Here is a 17,987-nt window from a genome sequence, read left to right as displayed (position 1 = left end):
GGAAGCAGCACTCAAGCCAGAGCAGCTGATAATCGACCAGTCTGCCCCGAGGGCGAGAGAAATTTTCAACCACTGAATTGCTTGTTTCAATTACTACATGGTTCGAAACAATGTGGCCGATGAGGCGATACAGTGGGGCCACCTAAATTCCCTGCTGAGTGAGGTCCCTTTTGCCATAACGCAAGGAGCTACCACTCTGGCTATAGCCCGGGAATGTCTGAGTGCTTATTATGTGGCGCCATGGAACGACCAATTGCTGACTAGACGCCAGAAACCTGGGTAAAGTGATGTTGCCTATGCACTATCCCTTGACTCACTGGCAAATGAATGTGATGTCAGAGCAGTTAAGGTGCACCAACACTGCAATGCCTTAAAGCTGGATGCTTTTGTCAACGGAATTGACTCCAGTTACGTCCGTCAGAGGCTGCTGGAGATGGAACCCTTAACATACGACCGGTCAGTCACTCTAGCCAAACCACTGAGAAGTGCTATGTGTTCCAGTGAAATGCTAGAAACCGAAAGGGGATTATCCTAGAGTGCTGGAACTCAGAAGGAAGAAAAGGGCGAATCCCTGGCAAATGCTAATTCTGTGGTAACAGCTGGCACCCGACAGAAGTGCCCGCCTCGATTTGCTACCTGCAGCTATTGTAGGAAACTCGCCCACTTTGCTAAAGCGTGTAAGGTGAAAAGTACTCCCACTGATAAGACGAAGAAGTGCCAAGAAAATTCATCGTGGGGCTGCGGGAATGGAAGACAACTGTGAAAATGAGGAATCTTCAGACGAGCTGACTGAACTGACTTCAAGTGACAGCGAGGTGAGATCAGCACAAAGTTCCTCTGTGATAGCTCAATTGATTATAAAGCTTGGGGGATGTTATGGCCTGGAATGGTCGACTATGAAGGGGGAAATGAATGGTGAAACTCTTGGTTGCCTAATAGACTCGGGGGGTACTGACAGCTACATCCATGAGAAGGTCGCCAACGCCTTAAATTTGTCACTATCTGTGACAAGGGCTAACTCTGAAGGTGCTTAAATCTTGGAGGGTTGTGGAGCTGAAAACACATAGGACTGAGTAGTTAACTTTAAAGTTAAGACATCACCTGGCTGACAAGATGTGCAACATACAAAATGGCTCATCTAGTATAATTGCAGTGATATGTAATTACACCACTTGGTCACGAGGGTTGACCTTGTATATAAAGCAGTCCAGAGCAACAGTATAGTCTTCCAGGTTTGTCTTGCAGAGAGACAAGTCCTCTTAGTGTACATATTAGTTTATTAAAGCTGTCTTATACTCGCACTGCTGGTATGGTTATTGTCAGTACAATTTAATAAACAAATATGATAGCTACTAGGATGGTAGCTGCTTCTGCTCCAGTGCGCATTCCCGACCACTTGGAGACTCTTCCTGAGGAATGGAATCCGGGCACGATTAGCACACACGTGCATCCGAGGATAGAGATGGCGAGGGACCGCTGTACTGGAATCATAGTGGAATGCAGGGAAGACCATAGAAGTAGATAGGGCAGGTAAGAAATGCCCAAGAGCCCTGCCTGTCTGTGGGTTCGCCGGTACAGGTGCCGCCGACCCTAAACCCCAGTCCGATCAGAAAGGGGCCACTACAAGCGCGGGTGGAAGGATCTCCACAATTTGTGCTCCCGTTCGCCACATATGTGCAGAATTCCTGACCACTCCAGAGCCAGGGAAAACAGACACCACTATCGTCATTCCCCCAGCAGCAGTTTCCCCAGTATCACAAAGCCCTGATGCTATCGCAGGGATCCCCCTAAGCCCGCTGCAAATTTTCCAAAGCCAGAGATTGAGCCAACAGCCCCAAGCACCCAGGTTACTCCTCCAGCAGACACAAGCCCCACAGAGGCTCTACCAGCAGCTCCCAGTACCCCAGGGTCTGCCCTTGCTACACCCAAGGGACCAGAGAGTGTGGCTTAGCTATGTGCTGCGACCAGACAGGCTGGAGCTCGACCCCAGAAATTCTGGAGCCGGCACACACTTTGACCACTGGCAGAGATGCTTTCTGAATTACGTGGAGGGTGCTGAAGTATTGGATAAAGAGCTATTAATGCTGCTGTTAGCGCAGCTGGGAGACCACCCTCAAGAGTCAATGAGCATTTTACAGAGGCATTACAGTAAGGGGCATAGTGAACTCCATTCACGGTACAGGCTCATGACCAGGTCACAACAAGTTGGGGAGTCTGCCAGAGACTTTATACTCTTTCTGGCGAGAGGCTGCAACTTTAAAGCAGTATCAGCTCAGGAGAATGCGGAGGACCTCATTAGGGACAGAATTGTTGTGCGCATACAGTCCACTGAGACGAGACATCGATTGCTTGAGAAAGGAATGGTGGGGCTTGATGAGGCAGAGACTATTGCAGAAGTATTAGAAGGCACCAGGAAATAATGGGAGGAGTACTCATAGGACCCTGGGGCTGGGACAAACGTCACACTGCTAGAATCTCTAGCCACGCGAAAAGAAAAGTATTCTGCCTCACAGGAATTCACAGCAGCAGCACACCTTGAGGGTCCCAAGTGCTTTTTTTGTGGACAAAGAAAGCACCCCAGAGCCCTCTGCCCTACCAGATAAAATGTCTGTTCCAACTGTGGAAAACGTGGTCATTATGCAAAAGTCTGCAGAAGCCCCAAAGCCACAGCCAAGGCCCATTCTCATGCTAATGAGAGGCAGGAAAGCTCTTCTTTCTCCACAGACAAACAGGAGAAGAAGAATGCCATGTGCAGCCAGCCATCTTGGACAAATGCTACAAAGCAGAGGACACAGTCTTCAGGAGATGAATATGACGTCGAGTACTATCAGGTGGAAGGACACGAAGGACACTCCAGACTTGCTTCCCTACGCATGAATCAGGCGAGTGCACACAATTTATCTGACACCACTGTGTGCATCAAAATTAATGATGTGAGGGTAAATTGCTTAATAGATAGTAGAAGCACTGAAAGTTTTATTGACCAGGGATTAGTCAACCGCCTTGCCCTCCCCACACGCCCGAGTGAGCACCAGATCCTGTTAGCAGCCAGTAGCCTTGCTGCTGAGGTAAAACAGCTTTGCAGGGTTACTCTAGAAATCCAGGGCACAAAATACAAAGGGTTCATATTACTAGTACTCCCTCACCTCTGTGCCCCGGTACTATTGGGGTTAGATTTTCAGTGCCAGATAGAAAGGATTACAATAGTGCAGCCTGTCTGTCCTGAACATAGAACCCCCTCCGCTGTTCACACACCTGACCCCAGAATGCACACAAATAGCCACAAAGAGCAGGAGGTACAGCCCGAGTGACAGAGCCTTCATTAGGACAGAGGTCCACAGGCTACTACAGGAGATCATCATAGAGCAGAGCACCAGCCCCTGGAGAGCCCAGGTGGTTGTAGTAAAGTCAGGAGAAAAACTGCGCATGGTAGTGGATTACAGACAGACAATCAACAAATTTACACAACTAGATGCCTACCCCATGCCACGCATAGCAGACGTGGTCAACAACATTGCACAGTATAAGGTGTTCTCCACCATAGACCTGAAGGTAGCATAGCATCAACTGCACATTAGAAATGTGCATTTACACGGCATTTGAGGCAGACGGCAGGCTGTATCAATTTCTGTGACTTCCCTTCGGTGTCACCAATGGAGTGTCCCTGTTTCAGAGAGAAATGGACTGAATAGTAGATGAGTTCCAACTGAAAGTGGTGTTCCCCTACTTAGACAATGTGACAATCTGTGGCCACACTCAGGAGGATCATGACACGAATTTAAAACGCTTCTTCCAGGCAGCCAAGGAAAGGAACCTAACATACAACAGGGACTAATGTGTCTTTAGCGCCAGGAAATTGCCAATCCTAGGCTACATAGTGCAAAATGGGGAAATCAGCCCAGACCCAGCCCATAAGTGCCCTATCCTAGACCTCCCAGTGCCACACACGCTGAAAGCACTAAAAAGCTGTTTGGGACTGTTCACTTACTACGCCCAATAGTTCCACAACTATGCCAACAGGGCCCGCCCACTTATAAAAGCCTCCGTTTTCCCACTGTGCCCACCAGCCACCAGAGCATTCAGGGACATTAGGGAACATATCGCTAAAGCTACTATGCGGTCCATAGATGAGTCGATCCCGTTTAAAGTAGAAACAGACGCATCTGATGTGGCTCTGGCAGCCACCCTAAACCAAGACGGATGATCGGTGGCCTTTTTCTCATGAAACCTACAGGGGTCAGAGGTAAGACACTCAGCAGTAGAGAAGGAGGCCCTAGCCATTGTGGAAACAGTAAGGCACTAGTGACATTATCTGGCGTGCACACACTTCACCCTCATCACGGACCAATGGTCTGTGGCTTTTATGTTCGATAACCAGAACAGGGGGAGAATTAAGAATGACAAATTCCTGCATTTAACTACGATATTCTATACCGCCCCGGGAGATTCAACGAGCCCTCAGATGCGCTGTTCAGAGGCACTTGTGCCATCCTTAACCACACGTCCCAGTTGTAGAACTTGCAAAATGAGCTGGGCCACCCGGGGGGTGCGAGACTGTTTCACTTCATTAAAATCCAAAATCTCCCATTTTCAGTAGAGGAAGTGAGGTCAGTGAACGAGAGCTGCCCAATCTGTGCGGAATGCAAACCGCAATTTTACCGGCCAGACAAAGCCACCCTGATAAAAGCTACCAAACCTTTTGAGGGCCTTAGCCTCGATTTTAAACGCCCGCTCCCGTCCAATAATAGAAATTTCTATTTCCTAAACATAATAGATGAATATTCCCGTTTCCCCTTCGCAATCCCGTGTTCTGATGTATCAGCAGCCACTGTTATAAAATGTCTCCAATGCATCTTCAGCATATTTGGGTACCCGAACTACATACACTCAGTCAGGGGTGCTGCATTCATGAGTGCAGAAGTACAGCAGTACCTGCACGAAAGAGGGATTGCTACCCGCCGCACTACAAGTTACAATCCCAGGGAGAATGGACAAGTCGAAAGGGAAAATGCCACTATCTGGAAAACAGTCCTCTTGACTTTAAAAGCAAAAGATCTACCTGTTACTAGATGGCAAGAAGTGTTGCCAGAAGCCCTACACTCTATAAGTTCTTTGTTGTGTACTGCCACTAACATGACTCCACATGACCGTATCTTTTATTTCACAAGGAAAGCCACAACGGGCACAGTGCTGCCTAAGTGGATGATGACACCTGGACCTGTTCTCCTCTGGAAGCACTGCAGATCCCACAAAGCGGACCCGCTGGTTGGATCAAGTGGAGTTGAGGCACGCGAACCCTCAGTACTCCTTTGTCACATTCCCAGATCTAAGAGAAGACTTGGTGGCCACCAGGGATCTTGTGCCGGCCGGATGTGTGAACAACGCGGAGGAAACACAGATGTCTACAGATCAACAAGGAGCGCAGCAGCAGTCACTAGAACAGTCGTCCATCAAGTCACCCCAGAGGACTATACCACCCACCCCGGAAATCAGGACCCTGGGTACGCCCGCCCCACAAAATATCACCACCCTAGACTTGATGGCAGGACCTAATCCCGTACAAGAGGATCCCCAGCCCACACGGCCACATGGCCATCTAGTACTTCCCACTCCCACACCTCCACCAAGAAAGGCCGAAAGGCAAACCGCACTCCCCACCCCTATACCACTACCAAGGAGGTTTAGAAGGCAATGGAAGCCACGAAAATTTTTTGACTTATGAACTTACAAACAAGTGGTGGATGGGGGGGCGGGGGGTCAGGGGGAATAACAATTTTTTTTTAAGGGAGGGTGAATGTAGTCATATGTAATTACACCACTAGGTCACCAGGGGCCATCCTGGTGACTTTGTACATAAAGCAGTCCAGTGCTGCAGTCTAGCCTTCCATGTTCGTCTTGCAGAGACAAGACCTCTTAGTGTATTAGTTTATTAAAGCTGTCTTATACTCACACTGCTGGTGTGGTTATTGTCAGTACACATATCAAATTGATTATCAATGATAAATGATTACAAAATAACATTTTCTACATGAGCAATAGATGTGTTATGCAAAGTGTGGCACAGGATGAACTTTTACTCAGTGCACAGGAGGAGTTTCTCAACCTATTTTATTTCTTGAGCATTTCAAAAAGAGCATTAGTAGAATCAAGGAATATTACTGAAATACTGAGCGTATTTAATGAGCATTTCGTTTAGCAGCTCAGGGAGATAAACAATTTGATAAGCTTTCACTCTTTAACTCTAATTTGTGTAGAACATGAAGATAATTCAAATGAAATGAATGTGGTCTTCAGGAGGATGAAGGTCAACCATTCTGCACTAAACATCAACAGTTCCAATGATGAGAGAGTGGAGACCACAAATCTCCCTGGCGTGCATATAAGGACGATCTATCCTGGATTCACAATGCCTCCTCATTAGTCAGGAAGGTACAGCAGTGCCAACACCTCTGAAGGAGGATGAGAAGGGCAAGGCCCACATCTTGACCTTTTACAGGAGCACAAGTGAATATGTCCTGTCTGGCTGCATCATTGTGTGGTCTGGTAGCTGCAAAGCATCAGACTGGAAATTTATACAAAGGGTCATTGGGGTCTCCCTTTCCTCTATAGATGACTTTTACTGGAAGGGCTATCTATCAAGGAATGATAGAAGATCCTTTCCATCCGGTGCACAGTATCTTCAACTACCATCAAGAAGGAGGTACAGGAGCATCAAAATCAGGACTGCCAAGCTATCAATAAGATGATAATAAACTTGAACATAAATCAGTTGAAATGAATGGACTGTTCTGCTGCCGAAGATTTGACATACCCATTTAAAAACGTTGCTGTACAGGTACGGTGGAAACTACAACACTCTAAGGGTTAAGAAATATCTAAAGCAACTCTGTGGAAGAATGGGCAGGTGGACATTTGGGAGGAACTGATTATAGCTGAGTTTGCAATGAAAATAATAAGGCAAAAACAATGCCTTCACAGTAAACGATGCTGCTTGCAAAACAAAATATGAAAAGATCATTCAGTGACTATGTCCTTGATTGCATTTGTTGATGCACAACATAATTTGACCAAAAAAGCATGTAATGGATAATTAGTTAGCTTGCAATTGTTATTGGTTATTCCCGGCTTCAAGTTAAATCATGTTTGGTAACTTTCAAAGCTAAGGGTGTTTGATAGCAGATACAGTTCCTGTTGGAGAATTGCTTATAGAAGGGAGCTAGCTGCACAGAATTCTTCAGAGCAGTTTGTTTGACTGGTCTCCTTGTGCACAATCAAAATGAAGTGTGATTGGGAACAAGTGCCGTTTGTCAGAGTCTTATTGTTCAATGACTACAGTATGTAAGCTACACCAACTACAATAGTATAAATTGAATTGGACTTCATGGTTCTGAACCTTGTGCCTAAAGGGAGCAGCGTGAAGAGAATGTGACTAGAGTGATGGGGATTCTTTATGACATTGTGCTGCCTGCCTGAGGCAGAGTGCATGATGGACTTCAACATTTTCTACAGTTTTCAGTGTTGTTGGGCACTTAAATTTTTGAACCAAGCTGTGACATTACCGGTTAGTACTCAATCCACAATACACCTGCTGAAGCTTGATAGATTATTCAATGACATGCCATATCTCCTCAGACTTTTTGGAAGATTGGATTGTTTCGTGACATGATATTTCTTTATCTTCATCTGTCAGCCTCTGCATGGCTCACTGCTGGTCTTCTAATATTCTCATATTTTTGTAGTTTGTGGATTGTTGTTGCTTCATCTGATCAAGCATCTGAAAATTAAATCCATAATAAGTCTGAGTTAGCTGTATTAGGTTTGTCAATTTTGCCTGGAAAATCATCCTGAGGGAATAGTCATTTTGCAAGATTTGGACCTAACTCCCTGCCTTGACATTCTAAGTTGGAAGTTGTCAGACCCTTCTGACACTTGATATGTTGACTCTAGGTCTCCAACTGTAATGCTTTATACAAATTAAGTATATTAAAAAAAGTGAATATTTTTGATGCCTTAAATATTTCCTTTCAACAACATTGAGAATCATTTTTCGACAGTGACAGACTTGATGACAAACTATTAGCTCTAAAATAGATGGACCATGAATTTCCATGAAATTTTACTGTATACATCTTAATATTTTAATATTTCAATGTTTAATTTCAATTCTAACTTACATTTATGTAAATATTCTCTGTGGTCCTGGAGAAACACTATCTCACCTTTACAGTGCGAGCATTGTATGAACGATAAATAAAGGCATAGAAATGGCAGAGAGGATCACAGGGATTTCTCACCCTCCATCAATGTGATCTAATGGGATCATTGTCTGAAGAGGGCATACAAAATGATTGAGCTCTCCTTCCACCCTGTTCACAGCACCTTTCAGCTGGTCTCATTGAGGAAGAGATAGAGGAGGATCAGAGCCAGCACCACCAGGCTGAGGAACAGCTTCTTCCCATCGGCATTGAGAATGTTAAACAACAAAAGGAACTGCTCTCACTAACCATATGAAACTCTCATATTTACAAAGCAATATTTATTTATTTGCATCTATAAATACTTGTCCTGCATATGTATTGCTTGTTTGTATGTGTGTGTGTTATGTCTTGCTACAGAATGTGTCTGCGTGTTTTGAACCAAGATCCAGAGAACGCTGTTTCGTCAGGTTGTACATGTGCAATCAGATGACAATAAACCTGATGATTCATTGTTGGAGATATTCCAAGATTCTGATAAGGTCTCAAAGGCTCATTTAATAGCAAATGTAATATGCCTGTTCAAAGAAAGGAAGAGAAAATGATAGGTCAGTTAACCAAATTTGAGCTGTTGGAGGAGTAATGGAATTTGTTATTCTGAAAGTAAGAACAGGACATTTAGATACAGCTATTTTCAATGGGGCCATAAACACACCCTTCCCACCACCACCCCGGGGCCCACGGAACTTTTAAAGGGGAACATGATCTGAAGTCATACAATATTTTTAATGTTATTTAGTAGTTGGTTGGAGGGAAATCTCTGGGGGGATTCCATCCATACCTGCTGCTTTGCCACTTTTCAGTTGTTCGATTGCCTTATATGTCTCATCCAGGGTGAGAACCTCATCCAGCTCAAGCCTTAGGGGCTGTTGAGGGAGCTGGAGCAGGGCGGAATCTTGGACTGAGCGGTTGGCACTGAAAAGAGATTGGAAGTGTTCTGACCATCGGTTGAGGATGGAGATCTTGTCGCAGAGGAGGACTTTGCCGTCTGAGCTGCGCAGCGGGCTTTGGACTTGGGGTGAGGGGCCGTACACAGCCTTTAGAGCCTCGTAGAAACCCCTGAAGTCGCCAATGGCCGCGCTGAGCTGGGTTCGTTTGGCGAGGCTAGTCCACCACTCATTTTGGATCTCCCGGAGTTTGCGCTGAAGATGGCTGCATGCGCGACGGAAGGCTTGTTTCTTCTCTGGACAGGACGGCTTTGTAAGGTGAGCCTGGTGGGCAGCTCGCTTCTTTGCCAGCAGCTCCTGGATTTCCTGACTGTTTTCGTCAAACCAGTCCTTGTTTTTCCTGGAGGAGAAGCCCAGTACCTCTTCAGTGGATTGCAGTATGGTAGTCTTCAACTGATCCCAGAGGGTTTCAGGGGACGGGTCCGTGAGGCGGGTTGCATCGTCGAGCTTTGCTTTGAGGTTTGCCTGGAAGTTTCCTCTCGCTTCGTCTGACTGCAGGTTTCCAACATTGAACCTCTTTCTGGGGGCTTTATTGTTCCTGGGTTTTGGCTTGAAGTGAAGGTTGAGCTTGCAGCGAACCAGCCGGTGGTCAGTGTGGCATTCCGCGCTAGGCATGACCCTGGTGTGGAGCACATCTCGTTTGTCACTTTCTCGCACCAGGATGTAGTCCAGGAGGTGCCAGTGTTTGGATCGGGGATGCATCCAGGAGGTCTTAAGGCTGTCCCTCTGCTGAAAAAGGGTGTTTGTAAGGCTGGCGGCAAAACTCTGCATGCCAAACTGCATGAGTTTTTCAAGCTTTGTTGGGACCAAGGAAAACTGACTCAGGATCTTCGTGATGCCACCATCATCACCCTGTACAAAAACAAAGGCGAGAAATCAGACTGCTCAAACTACAGGGGAATCACGTTGCTCTCCATTGCAGGCAAAATCTTCGCTAGGATTCTACTAAATAGAATAATACCTAGTGTCGCCGAGAATATTCTCCCAGAATCACAGTGCGGCTTTCGCGCAAACAGAGGAACTACTGACATGGTCTTTGCCCTCAGACAGCTCCAAGAAAAGTGCAGAGAACAAAACAAAGGAGTCTACATCACCTTTGTTGACCTCACCAAAGCCTTCGACACCGAGAGCAGGAAAGGGCTTTGGCAAATACTAGAGCGCATCGGATGTCCCCCAAAGTTCCTCAACATGATTATCCAACTGCACGATAACCAACAAGGTCGGGTCAGATACAGCAATGAGCTCTCTGAACCCTTCTCCATTAACAATGGCGTGAAGCAAGGCTGTGTTCTCGCACCAACCCTCTTTTCAATCTTCTTCAGCATGATGCTGAACCAAGCCATGAAAGACCCCAACAATGAAGACGCTGTTTACATCCGGTACCGCACGGAGGGCAGTCTCTTCAATCTGAGGCGCCTGCATGCTCACACCAAGACACAAGAGAAACTTGTCCGTGAACTACTCTTTGCAGACGATGCCGCTTTAGTTGCCCATTCAGAGCCAGCTCTTCAGCGCTTGACGTCCTGCTTTGCGGAAACTGCCAAAATGTTTGGCCTGGAAGTCAGCCTGAAGAAAACTGAGGTCCTCCATCAGCCAGCTCCCCACCATGACTACCAGCACCCCCCACATCTCCATCGGGCACACAAAACTCAAAACGGTCAACCAGTTTACCTATCTCGGCTGCACCATTTCATCAGATGCAAGGATCGACAATGAGATAGACAACAGACTCGCCAAGGCAAATAGCGCCTTTGGAAGACTACACAAAAGAGTCTGGAAAAACAACCAACTGAAAAACCTCACAAAGATAAGCGTATACAGAGCCGTTGTCATACCCACACTCCTGTTTGGCTCTGAATCATGGGTCCTCTACCGGCACCACCTACGGCTCCTAGAACGCTTCCACCAGCGTTGTCTCCGCTCCATCCTCAACATCCATTGGAGCGCTTTCATCCCTAACGTCGAAGTACTCGAGATGGCAGAGGTCGACAGCATCGAGTCCACGCTGCTGAAGATCCAGCTGCGCTGGATGGGTCACGTCTCCAGAATGGAGGACCATCGCCTTCCCAAGATCCTGTTATATGGCGAGCTCTCCACTGGCCACCGTGACAGAGGTGCACCAAAGAAAAGGTACAAGGACTGCCTAAAGAAATCTCTTGGTGCCTGCCACATTGACCACCGCCAGTGGGCTGATAACGCCTCAAACCGTGCATCTTGGCGCCTCACAGTTTGGCGGGCAGCAACCTCCTTTGAAGAAGACCACAGAGCCCACCTCACTGACAAAAGGCAAAGGAGGAAAAACCCAACACCCAACCCCAACCAACCAAATTTCCCCTGCAAACGCTGCAACCGTGTCTGCCTGTCCCGCATTGGACTTGTCAGCCACAAACGAGCCTGCAGCTGACGTGGACTTTTTACCCCCTCCATAAATCTTCGTCCGTGAAGCCAAGCCAAAGAAGAAGGAGGGAAATATAGAAGAAACAAACTAAACTTGACTGCTTCACATGGAAGGGGACCCATAAAATTTGAGTAGAGTCTTTAGGGAGCCATAGCCAAAAAAGTTGAATACGACGTTGATTTTGATGAAGTCTATGTCACCTAATGTACATTGCACTGGTTAAATTGATTAAAGTACTTTGCAGATACAGCTGGCAAGGTAGGTAATGGTTTCGACATGAGATAGGTGCTTGAAAAGCGTTTGTTTTTGGGTTCAGCAGGCAAGTGAGTCTGGACACAGTACATGTGCTTTATTAAAACAGCACACAGTAAAAAGGACGCTGGGGCAGTCCCAGAGAAAACACAGTTAATCGATGACAACACCTACACACAGGTTAAGCTAAAAAGTTCAAATACAAGCAGCTTCGCACACACACACACACACACACCCCACACATACACACACACACACACACACACACACACACACACACACACACACACACACACACACACACACACACACACACACACACACACACACACACACACACACGTGTATATATATTCCAACCTTGGAATCCCAAATGAGGAAAGGGGCTAAGTGATAAAGGAATGTGCTTGAACCCTCACCTAGCTCGGGATGAGGTACCCTAACTGGCCTCTAACCCTAAGTAAACGGAGGTCTGTGGCTAAAATGCCAGTATCTACTGGGTTGCCAGTAATACCATGGTCGACCTAAGGATTGCTAGCCCCTTACCTGTATTCCCCTCCAGATGGCATTCTCTGTGGCAACAACAACTGGGAACAAGTGTAGGGCTTGACCACATAGCAAAGAGAATGAACAATGGTTTGCTCAGGTTTAAATATCCCGCTATGCTGAGCATGGGCTGTGAGGTACAGGGCCAGCCAATGACAGTGTGTGCTCTGACGAGTGGGCAGGCACACACCTGATTGGCAGGCTGGAGAGGCTGGGTAGTGCCTAAGGCATGATGGACAGTTCTGTGTGGCTTCTGATATCAGAGCTATGGTTACCTTGCCAATGTCACAATGCTCAAGTTGTTGAAGTTAAAATATTCATTTGTGTAGCAGACTAGTGAATAGATGGAATTTTTTTTTCAGATCAGCAAGATGTTACAAAGAGGATTCCCCGGTGAGCAGTGGAGGAGCCTCAGCTATTTATGAACCATGTTAATCTGCATATCAACAAAAAGCTAAATAAGTCAGCAAAAAAAAAATTGGAATTAGAGTATGAAGTGCATGAAAATATGAATAAACAAAAGCATGATTTAATTTACATAGTAAAGCAAAAAAAAACTGATGATGCTGGAAATTTTAAATAAAGCCATGAAAATATTGGAAACAGGTCAGCCAGCACTTGCCGCGAAATAGAAAGAGGTTAATATTTAACTTTGTGATCTTTCGTCAGAACCAGGATTCCAAATCTAAATGGTATGAGACTATTGAAAGCTGGTTCTCACAATAACCAGGTTGACCTCATTCAAGAAACAAAGAAACATACAATGCAGATATAGCAAGTAATTAGTAAGTCGAATAAAATAGTGGCCTTTATTACCAAGATAATTGAATACAAGAGGAGGACCTTTTCACTACAACTGCACAAAGAATTGCTGAAGTACTGTTGACAATTTTGGTCTCATAGAATATTCATTAGATTGATTCCTGGAATGAGGAATTATATAAGAGAAGAGTTTGAATATATTGAGCCAAAATCCTATGGTGTTTAAAAGAATATGATCTGATCTGATTCCGAGGCACTTGACCTTTGAGAACATTTTCATTTGTAGGGGAGACTCAAACAAAAGGGCCCAGTTTTAGCGTAAGGGCTTGGCCACCTAAGACTGACATGAGAAGGATGTTTTTCTCACAGATTATTAATCTTCGAAATTCTCTTCACTGGAGTCTGAAGATGCTGCATCATTGTATGCAGAAGTCAGGAAAATAGATTAATCTTTGGGCTAGGAAGGAATCAATGTCTTTGGGGATTGGGCAAGAGAGTATCTCTGAAGCTTTTAATACCTTCCTTTGTCAGCAATTTGAAATCAATAGCCAAGATTGCTTCAACATGAAGAGGAGCAAGTTTCTCTTTCACTTTACACTGTAAAATTAAAGCTCAATTCCCTCCACACTTATGATTGCTTCGGCAAGTTCTGATCTAAAGCAATTTATAAATTTGCTAATGACACCACATTTGTTGGCCAAATAACAGGAAATGAGGAGTCAAATTATCGGATAGACATTGCGAATCTAGTTGGGTGGTATAGTAATAACAATCTTTTTCTTAATGTCAGCAAGACTAAGGAGATTATTGAAGGTAAACCAGAAAACCTGCAGATCCGGGGGTTGATTTGCAGTACTCAAAAGAGCTGGAGAAATTCAAAAGTTCACACATCCAACATATCATCTTTTGCAATTCCCCCTTCCATGGTGATCTCTCCCTCCTCTCTCTCCTACACATTCCTTCCCACTCTAGTTACTCCAGTCAGCACAAGAAATGCGACAATTTCACTGACACTTCCTTCCTCTCCACTACTTGGGGCCCCAAACAGCTCATTCAATTGAAGCAACAATTGGAGAGATTGGACACAGATTGGGAGATCATTTCATTGAGCACTATGGCTCTCTCTGTTGCATCAGCAGGCATCTCCCTTTGGCTAACCACTTCAATTCCATACCCCATTGCCACACTGAACATGATTGTCAATGGCCTCATACACTGGTAAAGTTGAGGCCACCCATAAGTTGAAGAAACAACTCCTTATATTCCATCTTGACTGTCTCCAACTAGATGGCATTAATGTTAAATTCTCCAATTTCCATTAGTCCTTTCCTCCCGATCTCTCTTTCTCTCATCCCTCTGTCTCCTTTCCTCAATTTCCAATGCCATTCCCTTCTTTCGTCTATCAGACCCTTCTTAGTCCTCTCTCCCCCACCACAGCTTTATATTCTATCCTCCCACCTGTATCCATCTATCACCTGTTAGCCTGTGTTAAACATGGAACAATACAGCACAGTACAAGCCCTTCAGCTCTTGATGTTCTGCCGACCTATATATACCTACCAAATTGTTTTTAAAAAAACATTCCTACCTCATAACACTTTATATTTTTTTCATCCATGTGCCTGTTTAAGAGTCTCTTAAAAGCCCCTAATGTTCCTACCTCCACCACAACTCCTGGCAAGGCATTCCAGGTACCCTCAACTCTCAGTTAAAAAAACCCCCGAAGTCTCCCCTAAACTTTCCTCTCTTCACATTTAAAGATGTCCTCCGGTGTTTGCTACTCCAAGCCAAGGAAAAAGGTGCTGTCTGCCTACCTTTACTGTGCCTCCCAGAATCTTGTAGACCTCTATTGTCACCTCTCATCCTTCAATGCTCCAAAGACAAAAGGCCTAGTGCTTCTAACCTTGCCCTATGAGCCTTATTTTGCAGTCCAGACAACATCCTAGTAAATCTCTGCACCCTCTCCATAGCTTCACCTATAATGAGGTGACCAGAACTGAACACAATATTCTAAGTCGGGTCTCACCGGAGATTTGTAAAGTTGTAACATTACCTCTCGACTCTTCAATTCAATCACTCGACTAATGAAGCCCAACATTTCATAGGCATTCTTAATTATCCTATCAACCTGCACGACAACCTTAAGAGATGAATGGATTTGGTTCCCAAGGTAACTCTGTTCTTCCACACTGTTAAGTATCCATCCATTAACCCTATTCTCAACTTTCTGGTTGTAACTTCCAAAATGAATAACCTCACACTTATCTGGATTAAACTCCATGTCCTGTTTCTCCACCCAACTCGACATTCTGTCTATATCCTTTTATAAATTACAAGAACATTCAACACTCACCACAACTCTTCCAACCTTCACATCATCCACAAAGTTACGGACCCATTCTGCTGCTTCTTTATTGAGAATATTGATAAAAATCACAAAAAGCAGGATCCCAGAAGAGATCCCTGCAGAACTCCACTAATCACTGACCTCCACATTGAATATGTTACATCCACTACCATTTCCTGCTTTTTACAGGTAAGTCAATTCTGAATCCACATAGCCAAGGTTCCTTGGAATCCATGCCTCATGACTTTCCTTTTCAAATGCCTTACTAAAATCCATATATACCATATATATATATATATATATATATCTCATATACATACCATACACCATCCATACATCATATACATACCATATATATCACATATACCATAAATATCATATATATCATATGTACCATATATATCATATATACCACCCTACCTTCATCAATTTCTTTCATTATCTCATCAAAAAACACAATGAAACTCGAGATGCATGACCTTCCCCTTACATACCCATGCTGACTTTCCAGACAAGACCGTACTTTGCCAAATTATCAGAAATCCTGTCTCCAAGAACCCTCTCCAAAAATTTACACTCCAGTGATGTAAAATACAATGGCCTATAATCCCCACAATTCTCTCTATTACATTTTTTAAACAAGGGGACCACATTTGCTATTTTCCAATCCTCCGGCACCTCTCCTGTGGTCAAGGAGGAAGCCAAAGATCATCGCCAACACTGCAGCTATCTCTTTCCTCCCTTCCCACAGTAACCTGGAGTATATCTCATCTAGCCACAGGACTTATCAATTTTAATGTTTTTTTAAGAAGATCCAGCATTTCCCCTTTCCTCATCTCTACATGGTTGTGCATACAAACTTGTTCTATTCTGACTTTACCTTGACCAAGGACCTCTTTTCTGGTGAATACTGAGGCAAAGTATTCATTTAGTGGTTCGCCAACCTCCTCCGGCTTGAGGCACATGTTGCCTCCTTTATCCTTAAGAGGCCCTACCTTCACTCTCATCATCCTTCTGTTCTTCACGTATGCATAGAATGCCTTGGGGGTTCTCCTTTATCCTACTTGCCAAAGTCTACACATGTCCCTTTCAAGCTCTCCTAAGTCCTTTATTAAGTTCCTTCCTGGACACCATATAATTCTCATGAGCCCTTCCTGATTTTTGTTTCCTCAGTCTAATGTATGCTTCCTTCTTCATTTTAACTAACTGCTTCACCTGTTTCATCAACCACAGTTTATTTTTGTACCATCTTTTCCATGTCTCAATGGGACAAACCTATGCAGAACCTCACACAATTAGTCCCTAAACATCCTCCCCATTATTTCTGTGCATTGTCCTGTGAACATCTGTTCCCAATTTATACTTTTTTATTCCTGCCTCATCTCATCGTCATTATCCCTTCCCCAATTAAACATGTTCCCATTCTGTCTGCTTTTATCTTTGTCCATAACTATGCTAAAGTTTAGGGAGCTGTTGTCACTATCACTAAAATGCTCCTCCACTGAGCGGTCTGTCTCCTGATCAGGTTCATACTCAGTGCTAGATCCAGTATGGCCTCTCCACTATCCAGTTGGCTCACATACTATGTCAGGAATGTGTTGGACAGACCTGACAAATTTTGTCACATCTTGCAATATTTGAGAAGCTGAAATCTCCCATAAGAACAATCTTGCAATTTCTGCACCAGTCCAAATTTGCCTACTTATCTGTTCCTCAGTATCCTGAGGTCTATTTGTGGACCCATAGACTACTCCCAGTACAGTGATTGCTCCCTTCCTATTCCTGACTTTTACCCCACAGTCAATAGAAACTGCCTCTACAGCATCCTCCCTTTCTACAGCCAGGCTACTATCCCTGACCAATTATGCCAGTCTCCCCTATTCCTCCCAATCTATCCCTAAACCCCAGTACCTGCATGAGCCATTCCTGTCCTTCCATCATCTAGAATCAGAATCAGAATTTATTGTCATCAACAAGTCACAAAATGCAGTGTTTTTGTAGCAGCGTCACAGTGCAAACATTCAAATAAACGACCTTAATGTTTAAAAAGTGGACAAAACTAAGGCAGTGTCTTTGGTTCATTGATTATTCAGGAATCTGATGTTAGTGGGGAAGAAACTGTCCTTGTGCCATTGAGTGCTCGTCTTTAGGCTCCTGTAACTTTTTCCTGGTTGTAGCAGAGTGAAGAGGGAATGGCTTGGGTGGTGGTGGGTCTTTGAGGATAGAGGTTGATTTTTTAAGACACCGTCTCATGTAGATGTTCTCGATGGAGTGAAGTCTCGTGTCTGTGATGTTTCAGGCCGAGTTAACAAACCTCTAGAGTTTATTCTTGTCCTGAGAGTTGGCTCTTCCATGCCAGCCACAATGCGCTCCATGGTACACCTGTAGAAGTTTTCAAGAGTCTTCAGTGACATACTAAATCTCCTCAAACATAGCACAAAGTATAGCCGCTAGCAAGCCTTCTTCATGATTGCATCAAC

General features: G+C 44.7%; 1 long non-coding RNA gene across 2 annotated transcripts in view; it reads right to left on the bottom strand.

The window, feature by feature from the left end:
• Nucleotides 1-17,987, bottom strand: part of LOC138765387 (uncharacterized) — a 120,234-nt gene that overhangs the window by 23,526 nt on the left and 78,721 nt on the right. Inside the window, exon 6 of one of the 2 annotated variants that reach the window (XR_011358558.1) lies at nucleotides 7,560-7,774. This is a non-coding gene — a long non-coding RNA (uncharacterized lncRNA). Of the gene's footprint in view, nucleotides 1-6,331; nucleotides 7,775-17,987 lie in introns of those variants that run through there. The other variant, XR_011358557.1, reaches the window with a different exon arrangement.

The sequence above is a fragment of the Narcine bancroftii genome, chromosome 1, assembly GCF_036971445.1.
Source record: "Narcine bancroftii isolate sNarBan1 chromosome 1, sNarBan1.hap1, whole genome shotgun sequence".
In the NCBI taxonomy this organism is placed as follows: Eukaryota; Metazoa; Chordata; class Chondrichthyes; order Torpediniformes; family Narcinidae; genus Narcine; species Narcine bancroftii.
Note: the sequence above shows the minus strand (reverse complement) of the source record. Positions and strands in the feature narration are given on the sequence as shown.